Here is an 18743-nt window from a genome sequence, read left to right as displayed (position 1 = left end):
TGAGGCAGATTGTCTTTCTTTCCCCCCTTGTTTTTGGGACTAGGTGACACTTGTAGCACCATGATCATGGCTTGACATTGAGCTTTCAGAGGAAACTAGACAAAGAGGAGAACATTTAGAAAGAAGCATGCAGGAAGGTGCAAAGTCTTGAAACGATGTCACAGGAAGAACAGTTGAAAGACCTGGAGGTGTTTAGTCTGATTTAGGGGGTGCTAGGATTGCTTTTTTTAAAATATTTGAAGGACTGTCACCTGAAGAAGGGATTAGATGTGCTCTGTATGGCCTCAAGGGGATAAATTTAAGATCTTTGGTTGACAGTTATTAGGATCCAGGTTGTGGTTTAATAGATATATTTAAAAAGCCAATCTTATGAAAATTTAAGCTGTTCAAAGACGAAATAGGCTGCTTTGCTGAGTAGAACTGTCCCAGCAAAAGTTGTTCATTTGGCTGGAACATTGGAGAGGGACCGGGACTTTGTCTATTCATTATTATATTCCTATGACTTGAAAAGACCTACCTGTACATAGGAGGAACTCTAAATTTAATTTGTTGAATAAATTACTAAATAAAAGTAAATAGGTTAAGAAGTGACTTAATTTCTCCCCTCAATGTTATTTCCTTTCTCAGAAGTAACTACAGTCTGGAATCTTTCTCCAGACCCTCTTCTGTTCACTTACGTATATATTATATATTGTACATATTGTACATAATCACATATTCATTTTTTCCTACATAAATGGAATCATATTATGTATACTTGTCTGAAATACACTTTTTTCTCTTTCATATATTTTAGAGAGCCATCCAAGTTGGTACATATAGATCCTCAACTCATTCTTTTTAACTGCTATATAGCATTCCATATTATGACCGTTTCATAATTTATTGAATGATTCTCTATTGATAGATACTTTAGTGGTTTCTTATTTTTTGCCAATTAAATGTTTCTGTAATGAACATCCTTATCCATATATCCTTATACATATGTGAGCATTTCTGTAGCACAGATTTAGGGTTCTTTCTATAGATATAATATGTATAAAGAGAAAAAAGTTGGCGGAAAAATCTCTTAATCTAATACGGTTTAATATAGCACCTGAATCTTATTACAGCCCATTTTAGGGCAAATGATAATTATGTCTCCTTAACAATATGGCTTAAAGCAGTATCAACTCTAGTAACTGGTGTTTTTCTTTGCACAGAACACTACTAGTTTTTAAAGGCTGTGTATTTGGCAAATAACACATCTTATAGGAGTGACGTTCCTTTTTCTCAGCTGGCCCTTAAAGAGGTTTTACTGAAGGAGGAACCTGCTCAACCAGGTCCTGCTCATTCTGTGAAAGTGGGAAATTCATTTCCTTGAACAAGTTTGTGGTTCTTTTTTACCTTTCCTGAGCTTTGTGTTTCATAGGCGTGATTATATGGCTTTATTTGCAAAATGTATTTCAGTGGGTGATACAGTACCTGGGGTGTTCATGGGTGCAGATTGGAGTGGTCATAAAAATCTCAGGTCTGTGAGTTGCCACTTCCTACAGGTTAAATTACCCTGACTAATCCAGTCATCTGTGTAACACGGTAATAACAACCTGCTGACCTGGCCAACTGTAGAAAATGCATCAAAATGACTTGCTTCGACAGGCACCTTATAGCATTTGTTTAGACAGTGAGAAGTCCTATCAGTTTTCATTATAAACAGGTGCTGCAGTGGTCTGACGACTGCCCTTCATCAGAGTTCTTAGTTGTTTTGCTTTCCCTTTGGCATAGCAGCTCCCCTACACTGAGATAATAATAATTATCATCTATATTTTTACAATAGCCAGAGCAACCTGGCTCCAGAATCTGTGCTCTTGGTTACTACATTTTTCTGCCTTCACCTGACTGCAGTGTTTCTTCTTGGAAAGGTTGTCTAAGCAACTGCATTTTCTAAATAGCCATGTTTTCCCAAAGAGCAGTTCTCATCTATTTGACTTTCCTTTATCGGTCTGAACAGGAGCCACAATTCAGGGACATGGTAGTGCTGGTTCTTGCCAGGCCCTGCTGTTTTATGATGAGGTCCCCAACTTTGCTGTCTTCTGGCCTCACGTACCTCTGGCCTTGAGTGTTTCTCCTCTCCCCATCTCCTTTCCCACCACGTCATGTTCTACCTTTGTGACAGTGACAATAGGACCCGGAACCTTGTACAAGGTGCATGTGGCAATGATTTGACCCAGAGAGATAAACCAAGGGTGGGAATGTACATGATCCGGGGCCTAAACTTTATATGTCATTCTCTACCAAATGATTCCAGTAAACTAAGTATTATGCTTCAATTTATAATATAGATTTGGTTTAGGCATTTTTTTTGCCATTTAGCTGGGCCCATAGCATCTTATTGCTTCCTTCTTTATTCTGAACCTTTGGCTAGCTAAGTTAATGCAGCTATGTGCTCACTGTAAGCTTTAGGGAAGGGGGCTTCCTCATTCCAAAGATAGCTAGGTGCCTTCTGTTTCAGTGGCTTAAATAGCAAAAGTTGGTTATGTACATACAATAAAAAACTTCTCTCTTAATCTTGCACCTAGGCCATCCAATATGATAAATTAAGAGATTCTATTTTTTAATTCTTTTAATTTTTTTTATTTTTTGAGATGGAGTCTCACCTTGTCGCCCAGGCTAGAGTGCAGTGGCGCGATCTTCACTCACTACAACCTCTGCCTCCTGGGTTCAAGCAATTCTCCTGCCTCAGCCTTCTGAGTAGCTGGGACTACAGGTGCGTGCCACCATTCCCAGCTAATTTTTTTGTATTTTTAGTGGAGACGGGGTTTCACCATACTGGCCAGGCTGGTCTCGAACTCCTGACCTCGTGATCCACCCGCCTTGGCCTCCCAAAGTGCTGGGATTACAGGCATGAGCCACCGTGCCCGGCCCCAAATAAAGAGATTCTTAAAGGTGCTACTCTGGTCATGCAATAAAATTTCAACCTGTAACTTTTCCTTAATTATTTAGTTTAGCTACTCTACTGTCCCTCTGAGGAGTGCCATCTTATTTTTTGTGTTTGCTTCTAATATTTCATGGTTCTATTTCTTTTATTTCTAGCACTAGAATGTTTTCTTTCAAGGATGACTTTCACCTATATGCAAGGTAGACAACTATCGTGCATTTTGCATGAAGTACAACACTTCTCTTTTTATTGATTATAGATAAATGGTTATCTAAATGTTTTGAATGTTAGTTATTTCATAGCTATCTGACTATAACAACTATTAGATAAAAACTCTTTTCCAAAGACTATTGAGATTACAGCTGTTGCAATAAACATCTAATTTCTAATTCCTTTGGAAAACATTTTATATTTATTTGAAAGAGTCCAGAGATGATTTGTAATAGTTAATAAATGACTAAAATCAAATCTTAACCTTATTATGCATTTTGTTGTTGTTGTTAAGAGATAGGGTCTCACTTTGTTGCCCAGGCTGGTCTCGAACCCCTGCTTTAAACTGTCCACCTGCCTTAGATGCCCAAAGTGCTGGGATGATAGGCATGAGCCACTGTGCCCCGCTGGATTTTTGTTTTTAATATAACTCAAAAAGTGAGTGTTTCAGACCGTTTCTTTAAAGAAAAATATGGCAGTTTCAAGGCTATTCTAGCTTGGGCAACAGAGTAAGACTCTGACTCAAAAAAAACAAAACAAAACACAGGGGCTTGCTCTGTCACTCAGGCTAGAGTGCAGTGGCACCATCTTAGCTCACTGCAGCCTCCAACTCCTGGGCTCAAGGGATTCTCCTGCCTCAGCCTCCTGAGTAGCTGGGACTACCGGTGTGTGCCACCATGCCTGGCTAATTTTTAAAATTTTTTGTAGAGATGGTTTCTCACTATGTTGCCCAGGCTGGTCTCAAACACCTGACCTCAAGTGATCCTCCTGCCTTGGCCTCTCAAAGTGTTAGAATTACAGGCATGGGCCACAGTGCCTGGCCTAAAGGCTAATTTTGACAGAATAGCCCAATAGCCATATGAATTTATAAATAGGAATATCTTGTTAACATATACACAAAGAAATTTGACATATGTCAGAATTCAACAAATTTTGTGGATACCAAGTCAAAGAAGATAGGAAATTTTCATTGTTTAGTCTTGAATTTGGGCTTCAGGATGCCTTAGTGGTAATACTGCCGGAGTCTCCAACTGGGGCAAACCATAACGTTCCCTTCCTATGCTGCCATCTTCTGTTCCTGGCTCCTTTTGTCCCCAGTTCTAATCCACTGTGGGATTTCAGTCCATCCTTTCCCCTCTCTCACCGGGGACAGTGTGTGGCGACAGCAGTGGACTCCTTGGCCAAGCATGCAGGTGGCATTTGTCTTTAATCACTGAACGTATTTCCTCACGGTGGTGTGTGCAGATCAGCACCCCATGGGTTGTAACATCCTCTTACTATTCCCATCCTGCAGTAGCCCTCTGCCCGGAGATTCTCTGATGTTTGGTAAACAGAGGTGGTTTATATAAAGAAGCAGCTCTCTCCGTTTAGAAGTTGTTATGGCTAAATGGTTGAAAATGTATTTTGCAGTTTAACTAGGAATTCTTAAATGGTTTGCAGCTGCTATTGGATTTTTCACGTTCATTTTCTTCAATGAAGCATGGAGACAATGATTTTAGATTTGGATTTCATGCTGCTTAATTCTTAGAACCTATTGAAGGAATGTTTGAAAAAGTTGTTAGTGAAAACCGTAAATAACCACACTCAAAAATACTTCTGGCAAGTTGTATTTGTTAGAGTGGAATATGTCTGGAGCCCACAGTGAACTAGGAACATGGAATGGTGACTTGGAGGGTGACAAGATGTGACAATCAGGGATGTCTGGCATTCAGGCTATTGAAATTTAAATGGGCTATTGCTTTTTTAGTGTTTGCTCCTGTTCTTAGATTTAAAGGATTTATATGAATCATTCAGGGGCTTTTTATTAACTTTCAGTTTGTGGTTGAGATTGGAATTGGAAGGCTCAGAAAGATGTAACAGTAGTTTCAAGTAAAGGAGTTTAATGATAGTTTGTGCCTGTGAGAATCATGCCTTCGTCCCCTCCGCGGAGGCTCAGGTTGTTTGTGTTACTGGTTTGGTAGGGTTTGTGTTTATCTGTGGTCTGGAATGTCAAAGGATTGCAAACTAGAGAACTTTGCTTTCCTCTTTATTCTGAAGTAATGGTGTAGGAGTTTCTGGTATTGACTTCTGGGGGTGGAGACCACCATATATGGAAGAAGAAAGGAGGATTGGCTGGCTTTGATATTCTCATCCACTTTTTCTAATGCCATTTTCATTACTCTATTAACAAAGATAGTGCATACTTTGAATATTTATGTCTATCTTTTCCTTCAAAGTGTAATACACACTTGTTTTCTTCAACTTTTTGTAATGTATGTGTTTACGATACACTAAAGAGCAATGAATTTGAGGAGCGAGATAATTAGCTTTGACAGACTTACAGAAATGAGACTATAAGGAAGAAGCAGGAGGATTGCTTAGAAAAATATTTGATTACTGGGCTTGAGAAAAATTATCTAGAAGGACAATTTTCAATGTTAAAACCCACAGCCATATGGGTAGCACAGGTTGTAGGAAGAAGTCACTACTTTTGTGACTTTTTGAAAAAATTTAAACTTTGTTTATAGTTTAAAAAGTCTCCTTTAAAATTTTCAAAATAGAATTTTTAAATGGAGAAATTCAAAACACTGAACAATAAAATGGGAGGAAGAAAAGCAACCCAGCCACTGGTGCTAAATTTCCTAAGGTTGTTCACATAGCCCTTTAACTTCAACCACTTTCTTAGCATCATTGTTTATCATTTTTTGAAGAACGTTTGTTTAATAGCTAGCTTACCTTAAGAAATAGTTTTCCTGGCCGGGCGCGGTGGCTCACGCCTGTAATCCCAGCACTTTGGGAGGCCGAGTCGGGCGGATCACGAGGTCAGGAGATCGAGACCATCCTGGCTAACATGGTGAAACCCCGTCTCTACTGAAAATACAAAAAATTAGCCGGGCGTGTGGTGGGTGCCTGTAATCCCAGCTGCTCGGGAGGCGGAGGCGGGAGATGGTGTGAACTCAGGAGGCGGAGCTTGCAGTGAGCTGAGATTGTGACACTGCACTCCAGCCTGGGCAACAGAACGAGACTCTGTCTCAAAAAAAAAAAAAAAAAAAAGAGTTTTCCTTTCACTTTGGTGGCTCATACATTTGGGGAAGTGACCTTAAAGAAATGTGACTCATTTTGCACCAACTTGACTTAGTCATCCATCCAGCCTCTCCCAATTTGGGGATCCTTTGCAAAGGGAATGATTAAACACTGCCAGTGTCTATAAAGAGGGAGATTAACCATGGGTTAGGTTAAATTATTCCTACTATTGTATATTATTTTGTATTTTCTGGACTAATAAGAAAACTTGACAAAGTGTAAGAGGTTGATTATGGCACAAAGTGGGGAGGGTAAGATTCATGTCATCTGAGATTAAACAAGGCTCCAGTATCGCTATTATTTATGTGGCCCTTTCTCCCTGGGTTAAATTATGCCCTCATCCACAATGGAGGTCATGATCATACGCAGTGGGGGGAAAGGGATATATCTAGAACATTCTGGGATATACTGGGCTTATTGCTTATGAGAGAGGCAGCAGGAGGCTTTTTAGGGGAATTTCACTGAAAAACAAAATGTGCAGACACTTCACAATCAAGGCTATGGGATGAATTACATTTGGCTCCTGCCACCTCTTAGCATCAAGGTCTCTACGCATCAACTAGGGAATTGCTTAAAGGAAGCCCCTCCCAGGAATGAGTGGGGAGAGCCAAAAACCAAAAGGATTTCCCTATAAATTGAACCCAGTGTCACCAGAGATCAATGTGAGGAGCTCTGTTGTAATGTCCAGCTTTTCTTCTGTCCACACCCAGGAGTTGCTCCTGTTCCTGCCACCCCATTCTTAGGTCTTTTGTTCCATGAATAAATATTATGTGGTTTGGTGCTCATTACTCTTTGATATGAAAAAAGGCAATTCATTAGGTTGAAGGAGAAGGGGGAGGGAGATACCATTTTTCACCGGCGCATCAAGCGTGGTTACACTGATTTGAATTCCCAGAAAAGTAATAAAACAGTGAAAATAATGATAAAACAGCTCCTGGGCTGACAGCTGTGCAGCACATGGGGACACTGAAGACAGGCCCCACTGTTGCAGCAGGACAATATTGTGGAGCATATGGTGCCGTGGCAAGCCAGTTGTTGAACTCCGTGGCTGGCTTTTGTTTGGGGAACTCTCTCAGCATTGGGTGTATGGTGGCTCTTCAGAGACTTCTAGTCTCATTGGCAAGAGTGCCCTTGGCCCCATGCCAGCCTTGCTGTACGGTGGCTGACCCAGGCCATGTGGAAAAGCTCATACTTGGAAAACATTCACTCCTCCTTACTTTGGTCACTAATCAAATCATTTGTTTAACAAATATAAATTGGAATCTTTTTTTCACAGCAGCCCAGTGGCTACATTACAGAGGGACAATTTCCTCCAAGAATGCCAATTAATTATTAGATGCATTAATTCATTGGTGCTCAGTACTTCTTGTAGGAGTGAAAGTTGTTTTGTTTTTAATGCTTTTCAGAGCACTTTGCACATGACGTCTTTATTCTTAAGGCTTAAATAGCTAAAATCAGCAAGTGTCTAGAGCCAGGGTTGCTGCTAGAAAGGAGATAGAGTATCCGTCTATGTGGTTTTTACAAGACAGTGTTAAAATAGGCCCTTTGCTGAGCATGGGTCTATTTTTTAAATGTGTGAAGCCGGCATGTGTATATGCATAAAAAGGCTAATTAACTCCACTTTCCTCCAGAGAGGTCTCCTTGGCTGCCCTGTGAGTGTGTTCCACTGTGGCCAGAGTTGCACCATCCTCCTGAGCCCTTTATGACTTCAACACCTCTGTAGTTATGGACACCCATTCTGGTTTCTTTTCTTTTGATTCCAAAGTGCAAAGGATGATCCAGCAGGGCTACTCGGTCCTGGGAGAGGTTCCTTCAAACGCAGCAGAAGGCGAGGCTCAGAGAGAATCACACTCCATGAGGAGGGGCTGTAGCCTGTGCCATTGTGCTTCGTGCCTGAGAATATTTTTATTGCAAGAGCTAAAAGGAGAAAACGGGTGATATTCACACTCTGATCGAAGAGCACCAAATGTCACCATATTCTTGGTCTCTATGGGACCTTTTTTTGCAGAACACCCATGAAGGTTGGTGGGGTTATGGTGCTGGGATGAGTGAATTTCTTTTTCTCATGAACAAATGTCATTAAAAGGCCAAAATCTACTGGAAAAAAATACACATGTATGTATATGTATATTTATTTCTGTGGTGTTTTTCTAATCACTCATCGGAGTTTATATTTTAACACTGGGCTCTGCAAGGGGAACTGATATTTTTTCAGGCTTTAGTTTTTACATTTTTAATCACTGGTCTTGAAAAAATGTTTTTAAGTGGAGAATAGATCTGTTTACAAATCTGCTGTAAGTGGATACGCACTTGCTGTAGCATTCAGGGTTTGGGGCCATCTATGCCTGTGCCCTGGAGGTGATTCAGAGCATCTGGAGAAATGATTGGGGTTCTGTTTTCCTCCTGACTTGCTTCTCTTGACTTGGTTGTACAAGTTCCTTGAGTGTGGGAACATCCTTTCAATCTTTCCTTTCCTTAATGTGTTTATACAAGTCAAAGTTAGGGGAAGTATTTCTGGTTTTACTTCCCCTGTATTTCCAAAGTTAGGGGACCAATCTACATATTCTCCCTTTAAGAAATGGAAGCAAGAAGATAATGAGCAACAAAAGGTCTGCAGTTGACTCTTCTTGCCCTGAGCACTGTAGAGCCAGTCATAGATAGCCAGTCCTGGAGGTTTTAGTACAACAGTCACAACCTCCCTGGAGGGAGAGATGGGAGAGATGGCAGAAGGGATGAGTGTGGAATAAGAAAGTTGGAGAAAGAGGAAAATGGTTAGGGTAAAACTGATCAGACATTCTTGGGTGTAAAGAATGGGTAAAAAATCAAATAGATGAAGTATCCTTGTTCCCGTTTAATGAAATTTGTAAATATCCATGTACATATAGCCATTTTATATTTACAGAATGAGACAACATTCTGATTATGCAGCATGTTTATAGGATGAGTGGAGCGACATGAGACCTAACTCACTTACTAGGTCACCAAATAAGTAGGTGGCAAAGTAAAAGAAGAAACAGGTTTTTGACTGTTCTACCTTTGTTACAGGTTTTCCAGTTGGATGAAGAAATAGGAATCTGAAAATGTAGCTACATTGTTTTACAGACTATTAGGAAATATAATCTTTGGCGGTTATGGGGACAGTTCAATTAAAAAAAAAGTACCCCTCCATGTGATTTGTATTATAATTATTTAATACCTGAAGGACTCTTATAATTGAATTTTAGGGTGCTTCATTTACGTTCTAGCTGGTGAGAGTTGCAATACTATCACTTTGTGGTCCTCTAATTGCTGTCCCAAACATTCAAAAAATGCCCTGTGATTCAATTATAAGTATCTTTTGGGGACTGTGTAATTATATACTATGTAGTTATCATTATAAAGCACCAGGGGACATTAAGCCAATCAGATAGCTTTAGTGGCTGAATGTTCATAACCCTGTAATTGATACCACAAGGTGCTTTGGGTAATGCTACAAATTTTGTAAGGCAGGACCACTGTAGTTTTAGGTTCAGGAAAGAGTTACATACTAATTTTTAAGTTACACAAAGAGGACTTTTAAAGTAAACTCTCTTTTTTTCTTTTTGTTGGTTTTATTTAAACCTAATCAAACACTGTAAATATTTACCATGTATATGGCATGTAACAGCGCATTGTGGCTCCTTTTGATAGAAATCCATCTCTGTTCTCCCCTCCTTTTAAAATAAATACAGGTATCAAAATAATCTTCAGCGTATTTTTGATAGTACTTATAGTCAGCACTAACATTTTGAAATAAACTCTTATCAACACACTAATATTAAATAGTGGACTGACCGATTTGTTCAGAATAAATGAAATAGGAAATTTCAAGAAGTAGACCATAAACCTCTACAGCTCTCATTGAAAGGAAGGCGGAGGGTACAGTTGCGTATGCAAAGCTATGTCTTTGTAAAACTAAAATTAAAGCAAGAACAATACAAGAAAATATGCTGCATATAGGAAATAATTACTAGATATGTGTACCTAGTAATCTTTGAATTACAGAACAGTGAACAAATGTTTTCGGGGATGTTCGTGCAAAATAAGAAGTCTTCAGCCTACTCTTCCCAGGGCACCATGAAGGCATTTGCTTGCAGACATTGCCTTCTTCGGAGCTCTTTTAAAGCGGTCGCCAACTCTCAACAGCAATTGCTTCTGAGTAGTGTTCAAACAGCCCTGACATGGGTCCCTTGGTATATCATTATCTAGTCTCCTATTTAACCTTTTTCTAATAGCCTCCCTAAAGTCCAGAGTTTCCAGTTAGTGCCAGAGGAAGTTAGAAAGGGTGTTCTTTTCCTTGTCTTGACTGCACAGCTGTGAGAAGCACAGGTATCTGAGAGTCGTCTTTGTTTTTCCTTTCTTTGTCTATGAGGGACCAGTTATATGGGAAAGTAAAGTGACTTGTTGAGATAGGCCAAGCTTTGCAATGAGTGTCAACACACTAATAAGAACTTCCCTTTTTCCAGTTTTTTACTGAGCTCCTTGTGGATTCACTCTATTCTTACAGGAGAGAAGGGCAAGGGAGCATGAGCATTTGTGAACCCTGCCTCTCCTCCTTTTCTGTATTCTTCAGCTTGCCATTGCAGGAACATGTGTACCAGTAAGAGATTCATACAAGCTGCAGAGTGTGGGCCGGGCCTGAGGACAGTGATTGCATGGGTGTAGGCTCCATCCTGGCATCTCTGTGTGGTGAACAAGACCTGTTTACCCAATTGCCGCACATACACACTCATGACTGCAGTACCTTTACATGGATGTTACTTTATTAAGAGAAGCATATGGAAATGATGACATCTCTGATGTCTCAAATAGAGATTGGAGACAGCATTCCTGAATGTATGTGGGTGGGGAACACCCTGGTGTCTCATTATGAATGGAGGCCAGGGGCAGATGACCCAAAGAGCCTTCTCCTTCACCCTTCACAGCCCCTAGCTTGGTGCTGGGACAGCAGTAGGCTGATTGCTGATGTCTGGGCACCACAGCCAACATCACATACCACTGCTGCCCCTGAACTTGGAACTAGAGATGGCAGAGGTGGATGAGATGGGCCGTGGAGGGGAGAGCTAGATGGAAGAGGGAGGAAAAAAAATGAAATAATAAGAGTAAGGAATGGTAGGTGACATTGGATGTTGACTATTACCCAGAATTCGTTTTTGAAATGGTGAGAGGGAAAGTTTCTCCACTTTTCTTAGAGATAGCTTGTAGAAATTCCATTCTACTTTTCCTTCCTGGCTTGTTACCTTCTAAGGCATCTTTGTGGTTCTATACAAATTCCAAGATATCTTTGCCTCTGCACTAAGTTCTACAGCAGAAGTAGCACGGGGGTCTGTAGGAGAAGTGGGCCCACCTCTTGTGCGGAGCTCTTCCCTCTACTCCCTTCCCTAGGAGACCGCTCCTTGCTCTGATGGTGGCTCTGCCTTGTGCTCTGTGGGTGCTCTATGCGACTGTGCGCTCCAGCCTTTGGTCTCAGTGGAGGTCTGCTGCTTTGTAGGTTTTCCCTGTTTCTCTCCTGGCTTGCTCTATAGGTTTCTCAGGCTAAATCAACACCGAGTCAGTAACTGCCTCTGGATGGCTGTGTTATCTGTTTCACAGACAGAATTTCTGATTATCAGATGTAACACTCGCTCCCACTGTCACTTCTGTCTCTGGCTCTCACCTCCACATTTGAGGGGCAGGTTGGTCTACCTGGAAGAACATTATGTGGGGAGCCAGGAAATCAGGTTTAGTTCAGGCACTGCTACAATGAACTTTGTGACCTTGAGCAAGTCACTTCATCTTTTAGGACCACACAACTCAAGGTTTGATTCACTTGACTTTTAAGGGCATGTTGCAGTGGAAGGAAACAGATTTAGGAAATACCAATGTTTAGTAACTTTGCGTAGCCATATTGGTACTACCTTAAATCCTAGGAATATCTACATCCTTCTTCCTGGCTACCTAGAGGCCTCCACCACTACAGAAGCAAAAGAGGGCTTGACCTTCACTGAAATGACTGGAGGGTTTTGGCCAGCAGGAAATAGTTTATTAATTGAATGTGTATGTGCACGCGCCCTGCTTGGAAGTAAGGTGACTAGAATTAGGGCTAGTCAGCAAGATGTGAAGGGATGGTTCCTAATTCTGCAGGTCGTCTCCGTTTAGAACCTGGGTCTTCCCTTTCCGACGCTCTCCGAGCACCTTATACATGACATGGTGGTTGTCCTGTGTTGCTTATGGGTGAGTGGCCAGCGCTGGGTGGTGAGCAACTTGAAAGCAAGGTTTGGATCTGACTCATAGGAGGAACTCAATAAAAGTTTCTTGAATGAACCTGCATAATATTGACTATTTCATCATATCCTTATTAATTACAGCGTTAGTCCTGAATTTCAGGGGTAGCGTCTTGTAATATGGCTTGTAAGCTAGGCCTGTAAGCTTTTCTTCTGGTAAGTTGGGGCCACTTTTCTTGTCTTTCAGTTACACTTATCCATCTGCTACCCAATGGTGAAACCAAGGCATACTTTTAAAAATGCAATTTCTAAATGATTTTTAAGTAAAACTCTTCTTTCAGCAAGGTCAAATAATATCCAAAAGTTTTTAATCAGTTTTCAAAAAATCATTGTATAAACTGAGGTTTTCAGGCCTTTGTCGCAGATAGGTGACCCTGAGAACAATTTTTTAGACTCTTAATTTCTTCCTAGTATACTATCTCATGCAACATAATACTGTACCACTTTTAGTTGAACTTATTTTAGAAATATGCGTTTGGGCAGATAAAATTATGGGGGCAAGAAAATGGGCCAACCTATGGGACTCCTGATGTATTCAAACAATAGTCTGTAAACATAGACATTGTCCCTTCAGTTCTAAGGGTTTGTGTCTGTTTTTGGCCTGGGGATTACATAGTGATTCTGCTGAGGTGCACGGATAAACTGCTTGCCCTATGCCACAATTAAAAAACAGAAAGAGTGCCTATTTGGTTTAAGTTTGGAAACAGAAGGCTTTTTTCCAAGTTAACTTTCTTATCTGTCGATTATGTCTGTGCCTCTGCTAACACTTAGATTTATTATTGCTGCCTTTTCCACCATTGCAGATTCATTAGAACAGTAACAAATATTAGGTTGTTTTGTTTTGATTCTTTTTTTTTTTTGAGACGGAGTTTCACCGTCGCCCAGGCTGGAGTGCTGTGGTGCAGTCTTGGCTCACTGAAACCTCTGCCTCCCCGGTTCAGGTGATTCTCCTGCCTCAGCCTCCCAAGTAGCTGGGACTATAGGCACACACCACCACGCCTGGCTAATTTTTGTAGTTTTAGTAGAGACGGGGTTTCACCATGTTGACCAGGCTGGTCTCGATTTCTTGACCTCGTGATCCACCTGCCTCAGCCTCCCAAATTGCTGAGATTACAGGCGTGAGCCACCGCGCCCAGCCGTTTTGTTTTAATTCTTAATCACCAGTTAGACTTTGGGTCTTTTCGTTGCTGTATGGATTGGGCATCAGCTTGAAAACTTCTGTTTTTCCTTTCTATATGTTTGGTCTCTCTGGCAGACTGAGACTCAGCCTGTCTTTTCAGAGAACCAGGGGAAATTATCAAACAGGCAAAATCTACCTGCTCTTCTGCTTTACCTTTTAAAACTGTGCTGCAGCTGAAATCAGTTTTGATTTAATTTGATCAAAAATAAGTGTCTTGTTCAAAGAAGGTATGCATAAGAATTGGGGGTGGGGGGATTTAGAGTCACCTTCTTTGTAGAATTTTGGTTTGACCTTCAAATGGGACGACTTGTGTTCTAAGTTATTCCTGTATATAGCATCTATGTGGGGTCCAGAATTTGTCATGGCCTAGAAGGTGGCTTCCATGGTCCCACTGATGGACAAAAGTGATAATACCGACAGCTCACATTTTCTGAGTGCCAGACGCTTTTGAATGCTTTGCATGTTATCACCTCTTTCAGTTTTCACAACGACCTTCTGAAGCTCTTCTAATTATTGTTTCCACTTAAAAGATGAGGCTACTGAGTCGCCCAGAGTTTTGATGATTTGCCACAGCTAATGAATGGTAGAACAGGGATTCAAACCTGGATATTATTGCTCCTGAGGCTGTGTGACTATGACTCTGATGACGTCTCGATGTCGGTCCTAGGAAGAGACCAATGGATTTAGTTAGGTCTTCGGAAGACTGCCTGTGCTGGTGGAGCATGATGGAAGGGAAATCTTGAAGGTTCACACCTAGTTGTTACTTGTTCCATTTACTCTCTGCCTGGGTCTCTCCACTCTGACCTGACCTTAAGGACGGGGAGTTGCTTCTGTCTTGCCGGGGTGTTAGTTCTTTCCCTTGCCCTGCATGTGGCCCACTAGCAATGATTGTTGTGAAGATGTACTTTCTGCTTTATCAGTTTATTCCCCTCCCAAATTGCCACAGTCAAAATCTTCTCTGGGCTTGAGCACATATCTAGAGGACCAGAGCAGCTGCCTTTGTGTGGGGAGAGCCTGCGTGGGTGCACCCTTTTTTGATACACACAGTGCTTTCCAAGAGCTCCAAGTCCTTGGTGTTAGAAGGATACTCCTGCTGCACAGATCCCATTGCCCACGGGAGCTCTGAGCTGACATTCCCTAACAGAACCCAAGTGGTGGTCAGAGCTTGGCACTCCTTAAAGGCAGGGGTGCTACTGGGTCTGAAATAGTACTTTGGATATTGCAGGTGCCCCATACGTGTCCATGGATTTAGTTGATTTTTAGCCCTGCAGGTTGTTCCTCTGCACATGGTTCTTCTCTGAGCTCCATACCGCCCTCATCTTCTCTCATCTGTGACTCTATCTAAACTCTTCTGGAATTTATGAGTATTTTTGGCTTCTGCACCTCCTGAGGTGTGATGAGTTCTGTGTTTTTATGAAGAAGAGATCTTACCTCGTATTGTTCTAAAGCACCCGTCTTAATTGAAGGTGGGAGGAGGAGTTTGGAGCAAACCAGAGAGGAATATGGACACATGAGGGGCAAAAGAGAGCCAGGGCACAGCAGAAGAGACCTCACCAGGGAGAAGAGCAGCTGCCTGTTCTGTCATTTAGGTCTCCATGATGTGCTGGGATGCTGTCTGTGAGGCACCGGACGAAGGCAATTTAGTGAAGTCACATTAAAGTGGCTCCAAGATTTGATGTCACAGTAGGTCACTTTGACCTTGTATTTATGATCAGCTCTCGATGTACGCATACAATTTTGGGAAGTAAGTAAAATATATATAGAGGTTTGGCTTGTGTTCTGGTGAATAAGGTCTAGGAGGTTAAATCTCTGTGCTTTTAGTGCAGTTACTTGATATCTGGGCCTCATTTCCCCACCTGTAAAGCAGGGGTAACAGTAGTTCCTTCCTCATAGTGTTGATGTGAGGACTGAGAGATGTAACTCTTGTAGAATTTTCAGTAAAGTTCTGGATCCACAGTGAGCCTTCTATAAATATCCACTGTTATTATTAGCAAACCACTAAGATGCCCACTATTGTGCCTCATGATGGCAGGCTCAGTGGGAAGTCAACATGTTTTCTCCAAAAAAGTAGAGCATGACTCTAGGTTTGTGGTGCCTGTTAGATGGAAGAGTCGAGCTTTTGCTGGCTCTCTGTACTTCTTATGTGGAAAGTGCTTAGCATGTTTACGCTCCATTGCAATGATTATCAATGTGAGTCCAAATTCTCTCCACATTTTCTATCTGTCACTCCTTTGGACATACCATATACTGTCTCCCATCATTTATCACTGACTGGTCACATGGCACCTCTTATGAGCCAGATGCTGGCATTGAAGTGACAACCATCTGGGCTACTGCCCCTCCCCTGCAAGAACCTGAGGGCTCCATGGATGGAGGATGAAGGTACAAAACACCGGGCATGAGCAGGGAATCATGAGTGTTTTGGTGTTGTCGAAACAGAAAGCTCAGGATGTCAAGTGGTGGGGGAAGAGGCTGGTGAGAGAGGCAAGGCATTAGGACGTGGAGGGCCTTATCTGCCACGCTCAGAAGCATAAGCCCCATGACATAGGAGAAAAGAAACCATCAAACGATTAAAAACGAGGGTGTGATGTCATCATGACCATATGAAAGACAGGTTTGAGACCAAGAGGGAGGTCGGTGAAGATGTTACAGAATACTCAGCAGAAGATGTTGAAGGGCTTCAAGTATGTGAGTGGTGGGTAGAGATGGAGATAGGAGACCATTTTCAAAATATATTAAGGAGTCCATTGAGTAGACAGGGGGAACTGAGAGAAATCAGGGATGACTTCCAGTTTTCTGGCTTGGAAAATGGTGTCATTAGCCAATTTAGGAAGAGTCCTAGGTTTTGGAGGGAAGATGTTTGGTTTTGGACATGCGATGTTTTTTGGGTGTATTTACAGTCCATTCTGAAGGGATGTCCGCTAGTCATTTGGATGTATAGGACTAGAGTTTAGCCAGAGGTCTGGGTTGCGGGTATAGACATTGCAGACGGCTGAAATTTGAGAGTGGATGAAACTGGCAAAGCACATATAGCATGAAAAGAGAAGAACAATGGCAGGAACTTTGTGAAACACAACATTCAGTGTATTTCTGAAGGAAGAGATCCTTCAAAGGAGATGAAGAAGGAACAGTCCAGTTGGCGAGGAACACCAGGAGAGTGGTGTAGTGAACACTAAGGAGAATGTAGTCAGCATAATCACATGCAGCAAGATAAGGACCAGTCTCCTGGGATTTGGCAACTGGAAGCTCCTGGCTTTTTGTTAGAGGGTTTACAATAGGATGGTATAAGTAGAGGCAGTGGATGAAACGTATGGAAGAGGAGGAGCTGACTTGACTGAGGAAGAAACAGCATGCCTATGAGGGAAGAGAGGGGCCCCTTTCAAGTAGTTGGTAAACCTTTTGGGAGTTGGAATGCCTTGAATATGTGTGACTTCCTTGTATTTTGTTTTTAAACAATGCTTATTACAGTCCTTTATTATTATTATTCTTTTAAAAGAGGGTCCATTAAACGGAATAATGGTATTGCCTCTTTAAAACCTGTACCTTGGCCAGGCACGGTGGCTCACACCTGTAATCCCAGCACTTTGGGAAGCCGAGGCAGGTGGATCACGAGGTCAGGAGTTTGAGACCAGCCTGACCAACATGGTGAAACCCCGTCTCTACTAAAAATACAAAAATTAGCTGGGTGTGGTGACAGGCGCCTGTAATCCCAGCTACTCAGGAGGTTGAGGCAGGAGAATCGCTTGAACCTGGGAGGCGGAGGTTGCAGTGAGCCAAGATCGAACCACTGTACTCCAGCCTAGGTGACAGAGCAAGACTCTGTCTCAAAACAGCAACAACAACAACAACAAAAACAACAGCAACAACAAAAACAACTGTACCTTATGGCTGGACACTGTGGCTCATGCCTATGATTCCAGCACTTTGGGAGGCCAAGACTGGAGGATCACTTGAGGTCAGGAGTTTGAGACCAGCCTGGGTTACATAGAGAGACCCTGTCTCTCTATAAAACAAAGAGACAAACGAAAAACCTGTACCTTCTCTTCATAGGAGTGATGTGGTCAGTCAGTTTGCCTTGTGCATGAGTATGTATATATGTGTAATATAATTTAGATTCTTGCAAAGGACAAATAAGAATAAACTATGTGATTACCAACACATTTTTAAACATCTTTGTTTTTTTGAAATTACTTTTTTAAAGTTTTTAAATTAAAACTCATTTAAAAAAAAAATTACAGACAGTGTCTTGCTGTGTTGCCAGGCTGGCCTCAAACTCCTGGGCTCAAGCAATCCTCCTGCCTCAGCCTCCCAAGTAGCTGGGACTACAGGCATGTGCCACTGCACCTGGCTCCAATAAATTACTTTTTGTGGTGAATTATTCATTGTTTCACATTATACACATTTGAGTAGCTTTTATTTTCTTTAAAATAGGGTGTATCGTTTATATGTGTTAATATTAATTTATATTCTGATATGAGTTGACATGTCTTTTAATAGAACATATATGAATTGAATGTCTAAACTTCAGAATATAGAAAAATAAGCTAAAGTTGGGCTTAATTAAAAAACCAAAGTCGATGCTCAAACTCTTTAATTATAATTAGAGAACGTTAGAAAACAATTAATTTGTATGAATCATTTCTGTTGGAAGAATTTGCTGCTTCTGCGCTATAGTGTCTGACTCTTGGCATTGGCTATAGGGCCTCTGTCGTCTGGGCATTTGCCTGTGAGGCTTGCTTCTGTGTGAGTTTCAGATACTGGAATTGCTCTCCTCATGCCCCTAATCATGGCATTCAGGATGCTCATGGCTCTGCCACCTGCACCATGGCTTTTCTCTATTCCTAACAAGGTGTAATCCATGTTTTCTAGCAGTTTGCCGGCTAAAGGACTGCAAAGGAGGGCCAACTTAAGACCAATTAGTATTGCAAATAGGCCTGGTAAGCCCTGAATGTCCAAATGCTAAATCCACTTCTAGCTGTTCCTGCTTTTTAAAGAGGTGCTTAGGCCTCTATTTTGTGATAGCTTTTGATTTCTTCTATTCTTTCACCTGATTTTATTGTGCTTTTGGGGGTAACTTGTGCAAGGTCTCCAG

The 18743-nt window shown here is 41.5% G+C and overlaps 1 protein-coding gene and 1 long non-coding RNA gene across 2 annotated transcripts in view; one reads left to right on the top strand and one right to left on the bottom strand.

Annotated features, from left to right (window-relative positions):
• MAML3 (mastermind like transcriptional coactivator 3) overlaps window positions 1-18743 on the top strand; it is a 435952-nt gene that overhangs the window by 11232 nt on the left and 405977 nt on the right. The window lies entirely within an intron of this gene.
• Window positions 3136-6059, bottom strand: LOC123573449 (uncharacterized). Its single transcript, XR_006698021.3, has 2 exons — window positions 5843-6059; window positions 3136-4658 (listed from the first exon to the last, which is right to left on the bottom strand). It is a non-coding gene; the product is annotated as an uncharacterized lncRNA (long non-coding RNA).

The sequence above is a fragment of the Macaca fascicularis genome, chromosome 5, assembly GCF_037993035.2.
Source record: "Macaca fascicularis isolate 582-1 chromosome 5, T2T-MFA8v1.1".
Lineage (NCBI taxonomy): Eukaryota > Metazoa > Chordata > Mammalia > Primates > Cercopithecidae > Macaca > Macaca fascicularis.
This window is presented reverse-complemented; position numbering and strand designations above follow the sequence as displayed.